Source organism: Mus caroli, chromosome 4 (genome assembly GCF_900094665.2).
Source record: "Mus caroli chromosome 4, CAROLI_EIJ_v1.1, whole genome shotgun sequence".
In the NCBI taxonomy this organism is placed as follows: domain Eukaryota; kingdom Metazoa; phylum Chordata; class Mammalia; order Rodentia; family Muridae; genus Mus; species Mus caroli.
The window spans coordinates 7,186,506-7,201,393 of record NC_034573.1 but is presented as its reverse complement, the minus strand read 5'-3'; the positions used below and the strand labels follow the sequence as shown (position 1 = coordinate 7,201,393).

The 14,888-nt window shown below is 45.9% G+C and overlaps 1 protein-coding gene and 1 long non-coding RNA gene across 5 annotated transcripts in view; one reads left to right on the top strand and one right to left on the bottom strand.

The window, feature by feature from the left end:
- Tp53inp1 (tumor protein p53 inducible nuclear protein 1) overlaps positions 1 to 2,161 on the bottom strand; it is a 17,689-nt gene extending 15,528 nt beyond the window's left edge. For all 3 annotated transcript variants that reach the window (XM_021160568.2, XM_021160566.2, XM_021160567.2), the window contains exon 1: positions 2,050 to 2,161. The gene's annotated coding sequence lies outside the window, so the exon portion shown is untranslated. The remainder of the gene's footprint in view (positions 1 to 2,049) is intronic.
- Positions 2,162 to 2,310: 149 nt separating this feature from the next.
- LOC115030900 lies at positions 2,311 to 14,363 on the top strand. Of its 2 annotated transcripts, none has more exons than XR_003836501.1 (4): positions 2,311 to 2,468; positions 13,325 to 13,431; positions 13,863 to 14,068; positions 14,328 to 14,363. It is a non-coding gene; the product is annotated as an uncharacterized LOC115030900 (long non-coding RNA). The 2 variants fall into 2 exon arrangements; XR_003836502.1 differs by having other exon boundaries at positions 14,248 to 14,356.
- The last annotated feature ends 525 nt before the right edge of the window (positions 14,364 to 14,888 follow it).

The following is a 14,888-nucleotide window of genomic DNA, read 5'->3' as shown; positions in this document are numbered from 1 at the left end:
TTTTTCGAGACAGGGTTTCTCTGTATAGCCCTGGCTGTCCTGGAACTCACTTTGTAGACCAGGCTGGCCTGGAACTCAGAAATCCGCCTCTGCCTCTGCCTCCCGAGTGCTGAGATTAAAGGCGTGTGCCACCACGCCCGGCTGTGAGCTGGTGTCTTGAGGCAGCAGTAGGGCAGGAATCCTTTCAACCTGGTGCCTTCCTTGCTTTTCCCTGCACATGACCTCAGGCTCCTTCCAGCCTGATTCTAAAAACTTCAGAGACTAGCACTTTTCAGTGGCTTTGGCTGCCAGCAGGCGGCTCCAAAAACATCTTTAAAATTAAAAACAACAACAAAAGCACCCACAACTTTGATGAATGCAGTTTTGAAATACCAGCTGGCTAAACATACTGTTGAAAAGCAGCCTTAAAATGGTTACTTGTGGGGCTGGAAAGATGGCTCAGTGGTTAAGAGTGCTGACTGCTCTTCCGAAGGTCCTGAGTTCAAATCCCAGCAACCACATGGTGGCTCACAACCATCCATAATGAGATCTGATGCCCTCTTCTGGTGCATCTGAAGACAGCTACAGTGTACTTGGATATAATAATAAATAAAAGAAAACAAAAACCAAAAAAACCGATTACTTATGGGCCAGAAAGATAACTCAACATGGCAACGTGTATGGTGGCAAGCCTGATGACTTGAGTGTGATCCCCAGAATCTACATGGTGGAATAAGAGAATCTAGCAGTTCAGAAAAACAAAGATGCTAATAAAAAGGTTTGTTCTTTCAGTCAGAAACAAGGGATGGCCTTGAACTGATTCTCCCACTGCCACCTGTTCAGTACTTGGTGGCATGGGCCACCTTTGATTCAAGTAATTTAAAAATTAGTTTTGAACTACAAAAATACTAAGCCAAAAAAGTTGTCTTTGCTCCTTACACCTCTGTCTATTTAGCTAATTTACAAGGACTCACCACATCCTGTTCTGAAGTCTGAAGACAGTGAACAGAGAGCAGCTAGGTTGGTAATTCACTGCTTTGTTAACCCTAACTTTTGAAAGCAGTTATTTCCATGAGAAATACACTAGGGAGCAGAAAGGAATAAAAGACAAGATGAAAAACAAAAGAGACACTGGTCACAAAAATTAGTAGGCCATGGTTTCCAGCAAGGACTTTGAAAATTATAGTGGCAGAGGCTGACAAGCTGCCTAGTGTTTTCACACCTGCCAATGAAAAGTATTACAATCACCGCCAAGGATGTGATTTTTAAGATCTTGGGGCATAGCCGGGCAGTGGTGACATATGCCTTTAATCCCAGCACTTGGGAGGCAGAGGCAGGCGGACTTCTGAGTTCGAGGCCAGCATGGTCTACAAAGTGACTTCCAGGACAACCAGGGCTATGCAGAGAAACCCTGTCTCAAAAAAAAAAAAAAAAAAGGGGGGGGTAAGATTTTGGGGCATTTGTAATGATGTCGGTCCGAAGACCCAAGCTCAAAACTATTCAGCATTCTGAAAGGGCTCTTTCAGCCAGGAACGCCTTTAGTCTTTAAGGGGTTAACAGGTGGAAAGGGGTTCCCCGTTAATCTGCTCTTAACTTTTACAGGGAGTAAACATACCGTGAAAGTGGAAGCAAAATGAAGGAATTGCACGTGAAATCCCTCTGCAAATAGTAAACACCGCTTCCTTTTAATTAGCTGTGTGGCCTTAAAATTACTTTCTGTGCCTCCAAGTTTCCTCCGCTTAAATAAGCAAAGTTGGGGCCTCGCAGGGCGGTCGCGACGGTCTGAAATGAAGTATTTAGAACCCACAGCAGCCTCTAGCACACCCCAAGTGCCAGCGACCAAACTGATGAGGACGGAAGCGACGGGAAGTGCTCTCCCCACAGGTGCAGGCTCGGTGATGCGCGAGGTCAGGAGGGGTCCGGGCGGGTCTCCGGGTAACGGAGCAGGTTTCCCGTCACCCGCAGGTTCTCGGTGTCGCCGTGCACGTCACGGCAGGGAGAGGGTCCGGTATGAAAGCCAGAGAGCGGGCAACCAACCGCCGCCCTCCCGCCTGTGTAGCCCGCACTTACGTGAGCCGAGCAGCGCTGCGGGCGCTGAGGTAGCTGCGGCAGGCCCGGTTCCTGCGCTGCGGTCGCTGCCCTGGCCGCCGCCGGCCCGTCCGGGTCCTTTTGTTGTTGTGCAGCTCTGGGAACAGCTGATCGGCTTCCCAGCCCCGCCCCGAGCCGCGCCAGCCGCAGGCCGACCAATCGGCTGCGCGGGGGCCTCCCGGGCCGCCCTGCGAGAGGTTGTCACTAACGCACGTGACCTGGCACTGAGCCGGCGGCGCGCCCGGGGCAGAAACAAGCCCGGGCAACAAAGCGGGAGCCGGAGAACACACGGGAGGAGGGGAAAGGACAGCGGCCCGGGACTGGCCGTGGTGGGAGCCAGCGCGACCAAGAGGAGAAGAGCCCGACCCCCGGAGCCGCTTCGGCTGAGTGAGGAGCCCAGAGTGGGTACCAGGCACTCAGCCCCCTTTTGCTGAGGGGGTGGTTAGGGATAGCAGTTGCTCCTCTGGTCAGTGTACAGATAAACCAATAGTCGCGATGCTGAAGGCAACCCACCGCTGGGCATTGTTTTAAAAGAAGTCAGGGCCCCAAATACATGGGATCCCTGTGTCCCACTCATTCCTCACCCCTTAGTAAGCCAGGGCCTAGTCTGCCTTATGAACTTGAACAGGAAGCTCTCAGGTCTTGCCCCCCAAGAGTCTGCTCTAGAAAGACAAAAGTTGGGCATAGGGCCACAACTCGTAGCCTAAAGGGCCTTAACTTCGGAAAAGAGGAACCCCGAGTGAAGAATTACCTGTTTCTTCCCAGGGGTCTGCATCTAAGGTCTTATAAGAACTGAAGAGGTTATGACCTTTTTTACAAAATGTAAACAGTCACAGGAGGCCTAGGTCCTCACCAGCTATTTATAGTGAGAAGAAAATGAGACACTGCATTTACAAAGAGATTCTAATCCAAAACTACTACACATACATTGAGGGATTAACTAGGAATGACAGGAGTCATATTGGTCCTGTCAGTTATATGGATTCTGTGGGGCTGAGATGTAATCTTCTGGCCTTGGTGAGACCTCAGGTAGTCTCAAGACAGACTCCGAGATCTCGGATAGACCATCGAGTCTCAGCCTGTTTGTCACCTAAGAAAACATCATCGGAAAACACAGATATTTACAATTCACAGTAGCAAATTATACTTATGAAGTAGTAACAAAAACAATTTTTATATTTGGGGTCACCACAACATGAGAACTGTATTAAAGGGTTACAGCATTAACAAGGTTGAGAACCACTGGGCTATACAGATGTGCAGAGAAAGAAACAGGTTATAGATAAAGATGACAAATATCTGGCTTCTTCCTCATCCTCTTGACATGAGACAAAGACCTTGTTTGTGTGCTTTTTCTCCTGTCAGCAGGGGTTCTCTTCTTGGTGATTGGTCCAGGCTAGTCCTGGACATGTTTTCCTGAAACTGTGGGCCCATCAGCTCCCTGTTGTTTAATTTACCAACCCCAAATTAGGAGAGGGGAACCCATTCCAGACCACGAAAAACACTTAAAACACCGAGCCTTCAAGGGGAGAAATGGGTTTTGATCTCCAAGACCCTCTGCTCTCTGCAGGGAGTCAGAGAATTGGTCTGACACTCAGGTAATGATCAGTATGTGTTGATCATTTGACCATACATGCTTCAAGGGTGATCTGTACAGTCTGGATTTTAGATTTTGGCAAATCAAATATTTTCTGTCAAATATTATTGCTATGTTAGGAGCCCTACCATCTGTTGTTTCTCTTTAAGAATCCATCTAGAGGCCACTGTGCCCCTGGGGGGTTGGGGTGGAGGAGGGAAGGAACCCATCTAGAGGTCATCCTCCCATTTAGAACCAAAATTTATTAACAATTATAAAAGTCTAGTTTTTTTCTTTAAAAAAACTTACCTTGTGCAGCTTAATAAGTTTGTTATTCCTAAAGGCAAAAGTGTGAAAGCAGCGGGGCAGTGGTGGCGCACCCCTTTAATCCCAGCACTTGGGAGGCAGAAGCAGGTGAATTTCTGAGTTTGAGGCCAGCCTGGTCTACAGAGTGAGTTCCAGGACAGCCAGGGCTACACAGAGAAACCATGTCTCGAAAAATCAAGGGGGGAAAAAAAAACTGTGAAAGCAGTACCTTGTTATGACAGAAACAACCTGAGGTAAATGATGCTTCCAGAGACAGCCACCATAGGCCTCCATCATGAAATAAAATCCTCTACCCCATACATATGCACCCTGAATCTGGGCTAGCTCTATTGGTGCTTTGACCACACAGTATACCAGTAGTGGACTTACACTTTTGAGCATGAAGAAAATCTGGCAGTGTCGGCTTTGTAGTCTAGTAGAAGACAACCACAAGACAGGACAGACTCAGTCATGCAGTGAAGAAGTTCAAACCATCTGTGTTAAGAGGCCACAAGGTAAAAGATGCCTAGCCAGGCCCTGGAGCACAGTTCATCCAAGCCAGGATACCAAACAGGAATGAGAGAAAAAGACCCTTTAGGCAGTTCCAGCTTCAGCAGACCATTTTGTGATAAGCTGACTCCACTGAGTCCTGCCAAAAAGGCAGAATCCTAAGCAAACAAATGATTGCTCTCTCTCTCTCTCTCTCTTTCTTTTACTTTTTTTTTTTTAATTAAAAACAAGACAAAACCTCACTGTGTAGTCCAGGCTGCCCTTAAATTTCTGATTCTCCTGCTTCTGGCTCCGAAGAACTTAGGTCACAGGCATGTGCTTCTATACCCAGCAAATAATTGTTTTAATGCATTAAATGCAGGAGGTTTGCTGTTTTGCTTTTGTTTTTTAGGACTGAATCTAAAATACAAACTGAAAAGCCAGAAACCCAGAGGAGAGTGGTAGCACGTATTTGTAATCTTAGCTTGTGAGGTGGAGGCAGGAAGACTAGGAGTTCAAGGTCATCTTCCAAGCTGAGGTCTATGTGGTCTACCAGAGACCTTGTCTCAAACAACACACCAATCATACCCAAACAACAATAACAACAACAACAGAAATCATTCCACCAACAACAGCAACAAATCTCCCAAAAGGCCCATCACAGACATGCCCATTTCTTATTAACAAGTTTTCTCTTTTTTTCATCAGGCCAAGCGTGTTAGCTCAGTGATGGAGTAACCACAAAGGAAAGGAAAGCCATGTTATCTCAGGCATCACTTGCTTTCTGTTTACTTGTGCTGATGTGTATAGTCTTACCACTGGTACTTGTTTTATTCCTGTGACAATGTACCAAGAAACACTGATAACTGCTTGTAGAGAAAGTAGTAGTTTATCACTGACATTGTCTGGAGGTGTGGGTGGGAACTAGATATATTAAAAGGAATGTTACTCTTAGTTTTAAAAATTGTTTTGAAATTCCTACTAACAACAGAAATCACCAAAATCCTTGACTGCCTTCTGCCCACATCAGGACACCAGGGTGGGTCGTTCCTGCTGCCTCCCTGCTTGGAACACTCTGGTTTGCATACTTGTATGAAGTAAGACACAGGAGTAAAGTCACCTCTGCAGCATGGAGCAGTCTGCATTCGACCAAACTCAAATCACACACCAGCAACACAATCTTCTCAGTGTTAGATGACAAAAGACCTGGCCATTCTTTGCCTGGCCAGACCCCACAAATGCAACCATCCTTTAATTCATAGGCTAATTCTCAGAGTGTTGCTATAGTACCCAGTTCCAGGCTGCCCCCTGCTGTGGACGACTTTCTCTGTGTCGGTCAGAGTACCCTTGTCTGTTTTCCATGGTACTCAATACTATCTACCAGAACAAAAAGGAATTCAACCTCAAGTTTTGTTTGAAGGATCACAGGACTGAATCACATTTATGCCATCATCCAGATACAAGTAATGCTCCTGCCTCCTGCTCACAAAATTAGGTTGTGGCTCTCACGCTGCTAGCCGCGCTGAGATTGCTAAAGCATGTTGTTTCCTCCCAAGCCACAAAGGAGGACCCTACACGCCGTCTTCCAACATAAGTCACCAAACTGTTAAGCTATACTGCAGAACTATAGAGAATCCCAAAGTGAAGTCTGCTCGGTCATTTTCAGTCTGTGTACCAACAGAGACATTCAGATGGGCTTTGACTATAGGCCAAACTGTTGCTAGCTGTCTAGGGAAAACGCAGAGCTGGTCTAGATTGCATTTAAGATCACTAGCCACTTAAAATTCCAGTGATATCCATTATTCCAAATGAAGAGAATGAACCAGAAAACCTGGAACTGAAGCGTGGTGGTTTGAATAAGAATAGCTGACACCAGCTCATAGATGAGGCACTCTTGAGATGTATTGGGGGCATGGCTTGTTGGAGTGGGTGTGGCTGTCTTGAAGGAAGTATGTCACTGTGGGCATGTCCAGTGTTTTTCTTCCTGCTACCTTCTCATCTGGATGTAGCACTCGCAGCTACTGTCTAGTGCTATTTCTGCCACCATGTAGTCATGGTTACAATGGACTAAACCTCTGGAACTGTAAACAAGCTTCACTTACATGCTTTCTTTCATAAGAGCTGTTGTGGTCTTGGTGTCTCGTCACAAGAATAGAGCAATGACTTAAGACAAGGAGAAAGGAAGACATTTCCTGGACCCCACTTCTTTTTTGTATGAGTGTTTTGTCTGCATATGTGTCTGTACCCAATATCCATGCTTAGTGCCCACAGTGGCCAAGAAAGGGTGTCAGATCCTAAGATGAATTATAGACAATTGATGCTGGGAATTGAACCCAAGTCCTCTGGAAGATCAGGTAGTGTTCTTAACCTCAGACCCATCTCTGCAGCCGCTATTGTTGAGCCAGGGTCTATGTAACCCTGGCAGGCTGTGACTTGCTGTGTAGACAGACCACTGTAGTCTACACCTGTGTGGGTCTTATTCCTGCCTCCCAAGTGCTGGAACAGGTGGAACTCTACTCTCTAAATGAAACAGAAAACAGAGCTAGGAGTGAAGGATTACTCCAGAACTGTAAACATAATAGCTGCTTAAGACTACAGCCTCTGGGCTGGAGATGTAGCTAAGCAGGAGAGCTTGTGCCTGCCATGCATAAAGCTTTAGGTTCCAACCTTTGCACCCTGAAAAAAAAAGAAAGAAAGCAGGGGGGCAGGGCTCTGCAGCTTTTGTAACTTCTATAAATTGTCTTCTTAGTTTTTGTTTTATGTTTTGGTACTAATAGTGGAACCCATAAAGGTGTCTAGACCCAAGAGAGAATTTATGCCCACCTAACCCAGATTTTTTTTTTGGGGGGGTTGTTGGGGTTTTTTTTGTTGTTGTTGGTTTTTTTGGTTTTTTGAGACAGGGGGGTTTCTCTGTATAGCCCTGGCTGTCCTGGAACTCACTTTGTAGACCAGGCTGGCCTCCAATTCAGAAATCTGCCTAACCCAGATCTTGGCTGTTGCTTTTTGTTTGTTTGGGTTTCTGTTCTGTTTTGTTTATTTGCTCTCCTTAGCTTAGGCTAACTTCGAGCCTATGGCAGTGCTCCTGCTCTAGACTTCCAAGTGTGGGCTCTGATCTGTCCCCCGCACTCCCCAGCACACACTGGTGCACCTAGGTGGCTTTATCCACCCAAATGCCAAATGCAGGAGTGATAGAAAACTGTCCCGGCCCACCCACCCCCATTCCCCAGCACAGCCCACCCTGGAGAACCAGCCTCTCAGAGCCCATCTCACCCATAGCGCAGAATAGAATTGAAAGTGGGTGTAAGAAGTAAAGGGTTAGAGGGCTAGTTTGAGACCTTGAACCTCTCCTCACCTTAGATTTTTGATTTATAAAATAAGGATTTTTTTTTTTTTGGAATGCCCTTTAAAAAGCTATTCTAAGGACTAACTGAAGTAATAAATATGAAGTATCTGATAAGATGTTAGGCTTGTAGTTTGGGTGTTACCTGAGTGTGCTGGTCTCTCTGACTTTCCAGCAAGTGCTAGGTGAGAGGAGGGTTTCAAGAAAGGCCTCTCCAGGAGATGAGCTTTGAGCCAAACCCTAAATGACCCAGTGAGCAAGCAGGCTCTGTGAGGCTCTAAGAAACGGCTAATAGAAGTAGAGGGAGTGGTGAGACTAGGCCCTGCCACCACCAGTCACTGCAGGAGACTGGCAATGTAGCTGAAGGGTCATTGGCAGCCAGGAAGGCAGTGTGGTCACCTAGCTAGATGAGGCCACTGTCAGGAGGGAACTTGCCAGCCAGAGCAAGCCTGCATTGTATTGGAGATAGGATGAGAAGCCATATTCTGTGGTATGGGTCTGTCATTCCAGTGACTCAGAAGGATAGGCAACTCCTGTTACTGGAAATAAAAGAGTTTTAAAGATTGAGGGTAGGAGATACAGCTCAGTGCCCACTACTTGTCTACTGTGTACAAGGCTCTTGATTCAATACCCAGTATTGAAAGAAAAAGAAAGCTGCTGAAAAGTGAGTAGGCTCAATGATCAACAAGCCCTCAGTCAGGAGGAGGACCCAGAGGTGAGCAGGGAAATGGGCAGCAACCATCTTGAAAATCATGGTTTATTTTAAGGTTGAGATGAGACTGACTGTTGAGTTGACTGAGGTGTGTATGGGGTGGTGGTGGGATCCTGACTGCTGGTGAATCCTAACACCGTTAAGGAAATGGGGGCAATAGAGGAAAGATGGGGATGGGGGGTGGGCGTTGGACTGGAAATGATCTTCAGGTCTTTCAGTGGAAATGTCCAGGGCCATTGGAGAGTTTGGTCTGCAGCTCCAGGGAGGGGTGGAATGGCTGAGGGAAAGGTGTGACTTCTCGGTGGTTCTGTCATATTTAGAGCAACAGAAGTGAGTGGCGTGCTGTAAAGAAGACTGGATTCAGAAGAGGGCTGGAAAAGAAACCCGTTAGAAAGTGGAAAAATGAGAATGTCATGCTAGAGTCCCTAAAAATAGCTTCCTCCAGAAAGTCTGAGCGGCTGCAAAGAAGCCCCCGGTGATAGCCCAGGGACTAGATTTCAAACCTATAGCCCAGTGGCTTTGGATCTGTTAGGTAGTGGTCAGTGGTAACCCTGATACAACAGTTTGTGGGTACTGGGAAAATCCTGCTTGGGAGAGGTTTAAAAGAACAATAGGAATAGAAAGTCTAATTGTAGGGCTGAAGGGATGAATCAGTTGTTAAGAGCACTTGTTCTTAAAGAGGACCTGGGTTTGATTCCCAGCTGTATGGAAGCCCAAATCCTTGGTTCCAGAGATCTGATGCCCTTCTCTGTGGACACCAGGCATACTTGTGGTACACAGGCATACATGTGAGCAAAACAGTCATACACATAAAATAAATAAATCTTAAAAATAAAACAAAATTTAAAATGTCTTAACTGTATTTGTCTGCTCAGCAGCCTTAAGCAGGTTCCCAGAACAGTTGATAATATCTAGCCCTTTGGAGGATAGAAATCTGAAGGCAGGCAATGAGATCAGATGGTCTATCTAACTTTCCAAGTCTAGCCACACTCTGAAGTGCCAGGGACCAGGCTTCTTATCATGCATTTCGGGGGGGGGGGGGGACACAATTCAGTTCATGCAACCATGCAATCCTTTTAAGATTTATTTTTATTTTAGGTGTGTGAGTGTTTGCCTGCAGGGATGTGTGACCACCGTGTGTGTGCCTGGTGCCCATGAGAACCACAAGAGTGTGTCAGATCCCCTGGACAGTTGCAAGATGATGCGTGGGTGCTTCTGCACGAGCAGCATGTGTTCTTTACCACGGAGTCTTCTCTCTAGCCCCACCAGATCCTTGTAAAGGAACTTCTGAGCTAGGCATGGTGGTACACACCTGTATCTTTGGGAAGTAAAGGCAAGAAGACCAAAGGCTGGAGGCAACCACAGCTGCATAGAGTTAGAGGCCTGTTTGGGGTATCTGAGCCTGTCCCAAAACAAAAACAAAAGTGAAGAAAAAGGATGCTAGAGAGGAGAGCTCCAGGCAGCTAGAGGGGAGTGGGAGGCAGGGACATTTTGGTCTCATCTCAGATTTCTATTAGGGGAGAAATGACACCCAGGTATTACTGAAGAGAAGGGTGTCACAGAGAAGCTGAGACTGGATGGAGAACAGATGGGGTAATCGTAGCAAGGCCTACCTGAGAAGGGATGGCATCAAGAGGTGTTAAATGACTTAGTCGCGTCACATAACTTGTGAGTCACTGGGGCCTATGCTTGACCCCAGGAATTCTCATTCTGCAACAGTTGAGAGCCATCAAACTACATTTTAATCCTCTCTTTGAGAGGGACTGATCAGAATTCTCCTTCAGGATCCAGAGAAGGAAACCTGTTCACATATCAAATGACAGCTGCCCTGGCGTCCTATATACTCGATACTGAAGGCTCATGAGGTCAGCGAGTTCATGACAGGGAACAGGGAGAAAAGATAGGCTTGTCTGACAAACTAAAACACCTTAGAAACCAGGTCTAAAGGTTGAATATTTTGAAACTATGACCAGCCTTGGCCTATTTGTTTGAACTGAGCTTAATCAACTTGATGGTGAACTTGGCAGGTCTCCCACGGCCGTTTCAGAGGGTTACATCATGGGATTTCCATATGCAGATCATATCCTCTCTTGGTGCCAAGGAATATGTGACTTTTCAATGTTGCGTCTACAAACTCTCTTATCTCAGCACTTGTGCGTTGCAGCCCAAATGTTAAACAAATGAATCAATAAATAGAGCTTGGCTTCACATTTTGTACAGAGCAATTGAACAAGCACATACACACAAAGTCTCCTAGCTACGAGACAGCCTCCGTGCTGCCAGGTGACAGGCTTCCAACCCTTGCTCCTGGACACAGGCTCACCTGAAGAGACAGGTTAAACCCCTCGCCTCAGGAAGGCCCTGCTGTTTCAGTCGTGGTACTTTCCAAGCGTTGACTAAGTTACCTGAAGGCAAACCTGGATCCGACCGGTACCTCTCGGAAGCTGTTGACTGATTTTAAGTTCACCCAGTGACAACGGCTCCAGTCCACAGTGTGTTCTGTGGACTGCCATGGTGGAATAAATAAACAAGAAAAAGAGGGAGCAGGCTTTAGTACACAGGGCTGGGTGCCGTGCATCCTGCTCAGACGGGAGCATCCCAGTCTCATCTGCTATGAAGTCACCTATGCTGCCTCCCTCCTCTGGAAACCACCTGGAGCAGACCCCCAACCCCCACTGCTGTGAAACTGTTTTTGTAATGGTAGGCTTTTAAGTTTTTGTGGTTTCAGTTTCTATTTCTGTTGCTGACTGTTGTAACCTTTTCTCTCATACCTTTTATGGGTGGTTTTGCATTTCCCAGGCACTTGTACTCTGCCCATCATGTCAGCTACATAAACTGTTGACAAAGCTGTGGCAAATCAATCTGTCATTATTGATCCTGGAAAAATGTCTTGTGAAAGACCAAACTCAAGCTGGGTGTGCCGGCACGCGTCTGTAATCGAAGCACTTGGGAAGCTGAGGCAAGAGACTCTCAAGCTTGAGTTTTTGTGTAGTGAGTTCCTGGCCAGACTGAGCTGCATAGCATGACATGAGACCCTGACTTCAGAATAAAATAAAAGTATACTGGAAAGCCACGCCTCTAAAGGGTGATAGATGCTTTGATCTTGTATTGGCTGATCACCTGCAGTTCTCCTCGAACATTAGAAAGTCATCAAGGGAGTTTCCCTTGTCTGAAATGTTGACCTCTAATGCAGTACTGCTGAGCACAGTGACAGCAGTCTGTTCCCTTACCCTTTTGAGACCTCCTCTTTGTCCTGGTTCTTTGTTGACAGTGAACAGTCACTGTCATAATCTTTCCCAGTTTTGTTTTGTGTCTGAACTTAAAACCTAATTCATTCAGAACTTCTCCTTAGATCCATTCATAAATCAAAACATTTGCCTAATAATAATTGAAGAAGAATAGTTGAATGAATAATAATTGACAGATTCCAGTGTTTTTGTCTACATTATTTAAATTTAGCCATCACAACAATATATTAAATTGAAATCAGTATAAGCATTATCACTCCTATTTAAGAGGTCAGACAACTAATGTCTTCTGGTGAGCAAGTAACAGAACTTGTACAAAGAAAGGAGGCGATGAGTGCTGTTGTACAGGGTTTTTCCATCCTGTAAGAATCGCTACAATGGGAACTGGAGGTATAGCTTAGTAGGTATAATGTTGGCCTAGCATGGAGGAAGCCCTGGGCTTTATCCCTAACTGTCCATAAACAGTGTAGTGGCACATTCCTGTAATACCTGTAATTCAGGGGGTGGGAAAAAAAGAAAAACAAATCAGAAATTCAAGGTTTCCCTTGGTACACAGCAAGTTTTAGGCCAGCCTGAAACACATGAGACCTTTTCCCAAAACAAACAGACATTCCCATCATTGTGGCTCTGATTCATTATCTCAGATAAATCAGAATCTCCTGGAAGGTCTGTTACCATGTAGGTTGCTGGTAGCCATGCCACTGCCCCAGTACTTCTAAAACAGCTGCATTTTTTATTTTTATTTTTTGCAATTATGGAGTGGTATTCCATTAACAGGACAACAATTATCTTCATATAAGCTACATCAGAGACACCTGAAGATGGAAAGAAAAAGACATAAACAAAAAAGAAAGAAAGAAAGAAAGAGAGAAAGAAAGAACCCAAACTACTGTCCCCATGTATAACTAATTTGTGCTGTGCTTCAACAAGAACCTGTTTTAAATTTCTATGCCAATTTACAACCCCAGGACTGTACCAAGCAAGGTTAGTGGCAATTGAAAATACCACCAGGACAGGACTATTTAAAGACACTGTACAGTTTAAAAACAAATCTTACACGGCCTTACATTTCAATTTTTTTCTTTAAAAGGAATGAGGTGTATACAGTTAAATGCTTTATAAACAACAACAAAAAACTACACTAGAACCAACTTCTCTTCCTCCTTTCTCCTCCTCCTCTCCCTCCTCCTCATCTTCCTCTTCCTTCTTTTTCTTGCTCTTTTCAGCCTTGAACAACCCCTTTTCTCTGCATCAGGTTTTCCTTTAGCTTTGTAGGCAGCAATATCCTTTTCCTACTTCTCCTTTCACTCGGCAGCCTTCTTCTCACAGGGCTGCTTGTAATCCGCTGCAGTGTTGTTCCATACCTAGTTTCTTTGCAACATCACCAATGAATAAGCCAGGATGCTAGCCTTTGACTTTGGGTGTTCAGACCACAAGAAGAAGGCAGAAGGAGGCCTCTTGAGTACATTGGGTCCTTGAACTTCCTTTTGGCCTCCCCTTTGTGAGGGATGTAGGTTTGCATTTCTCTTTCATAACGAGCCTTGTCAGCCTTTGCCATATCTTCACATTTCCCTTTTCTTTAGCAGACATGGTCTTCCATCTCTCTGAGCCCTTCTTGGAAAACTCTGAGAAGTTGATTTCCAGAAGTTCTTCATCCAGGTGCTGCTGCTGCTTCTTGTGCTCCACCCGGCAGGTTTGCACAAAGAATGCATATGAGGACATTTTGCCTCTTGGCTTCTTAGGATCTCCTTTGCCAGTGTTCAGTTGATTTTCCTCCACAGAGTCAGTCGCCCAGTGCCTGTCCAGCCCTCCCTTGCCCCCAGTGCTGTCTCTGTGAAACTCAGTGTACTGCTGCTTAGTTGCTTAGCATGCAGAGGACCCTGGGTTTGGTCCTGGACACTGAAACAAAAAAGGTTGAAGGCAGGATTAACATTGGTCTAGGCCGATCCTCTTCAGGGTCTTGGCCTCTTATTCAAAGGTTCACTTGGACTTGCAAAGTAGCAAGGGGATTTTATTCAAAGATAAATGGCAGAACAGATCCACTATACTGTTAGCAGAGACGGTGGAGCATTGAGAGTAAAGTGACTCAAGGGCACCAGGTCATTCCGTTTTTCTTTATCCCAGAGGTGGGAACACACCCATCTGATATCATCATGAAGGAGTTATAGAGCCAGTGTGGCTGGTGCTGAGTGAGCAAAGGAGTCGGACAGGCAAAGAAGTGTCCCGAAGATCACCTGACAGACAGGAAATAGTCAAAAAAAAAAACCCAGCATTCTGGAAGGTTCTGAGAGCTGATGTGATATGATCTGCCTTACTTTCAAAAGATTGAGGTAGGTCAAATAGATAATAGAAGAGCCAAGAAAAAAAGTAGGATGGCTTGTGGAGAATGGGGTGATGTGGAAGGACTGGGAGGAGAAGAGGGAGAGGAACAACTTCAATTGGGATGTAAAGTAAATAAAAAAAAATAATAATGTAGGATGGCGCTCATTGGGTGCTACCATTTTGGCAGATGGGAGACAGTAGAGCCTTAAAGTGGGGAAATCGACTGGACCCCAGATCTAGTTAGTAGTGTGGCCTCCCTTCCCCCAGCCTGGAACCTGCCTGCTCAAGGGTGGAGCTACCGGCTCATTCGTCCTGCCACGCCTACCTACTGCTGGAACCTGCCTTTGCCGTCTGGAGGCACACACGTGTTCGTCCTGCTACTGGACCCTGAGTTACTTGGCGGGATATTGGGTTCCCTCCCCCTTCCTTTATAACTGAGGGTCTGGAATTAGTAAAATTGAGCCTTGATCAGAACTGGTTGTCCTGGCTTCATTCTTTTCTCTCGCCGCCTAGCCCCTCTTCTCTTCCAGGTTTCCAAAATGCCTTTCCAGGCTAGAACCCAGGCTGTGGTCTGCTGGCCGGACACAACAAGTAGGACTTTCTGGTGTTTCAAAGTATGACAGACAGGGGTCAAAGATGACTGCAGACCTTTTAAAATGAGCATCCCTAGGATTCAGGTGACACATGCCCTTTTTTTGTTGTTGTTTTTGGTTTTTGTTTTGTTTTGTTGTTTTTCTAGACAGGGTTTCTCTGTGTAACCTTGGCTGTCCTGGAACTCACTTTGTAGACCAGGCTGGCCTCGAACTCAGAAATCTGCCTGCCTCTGCC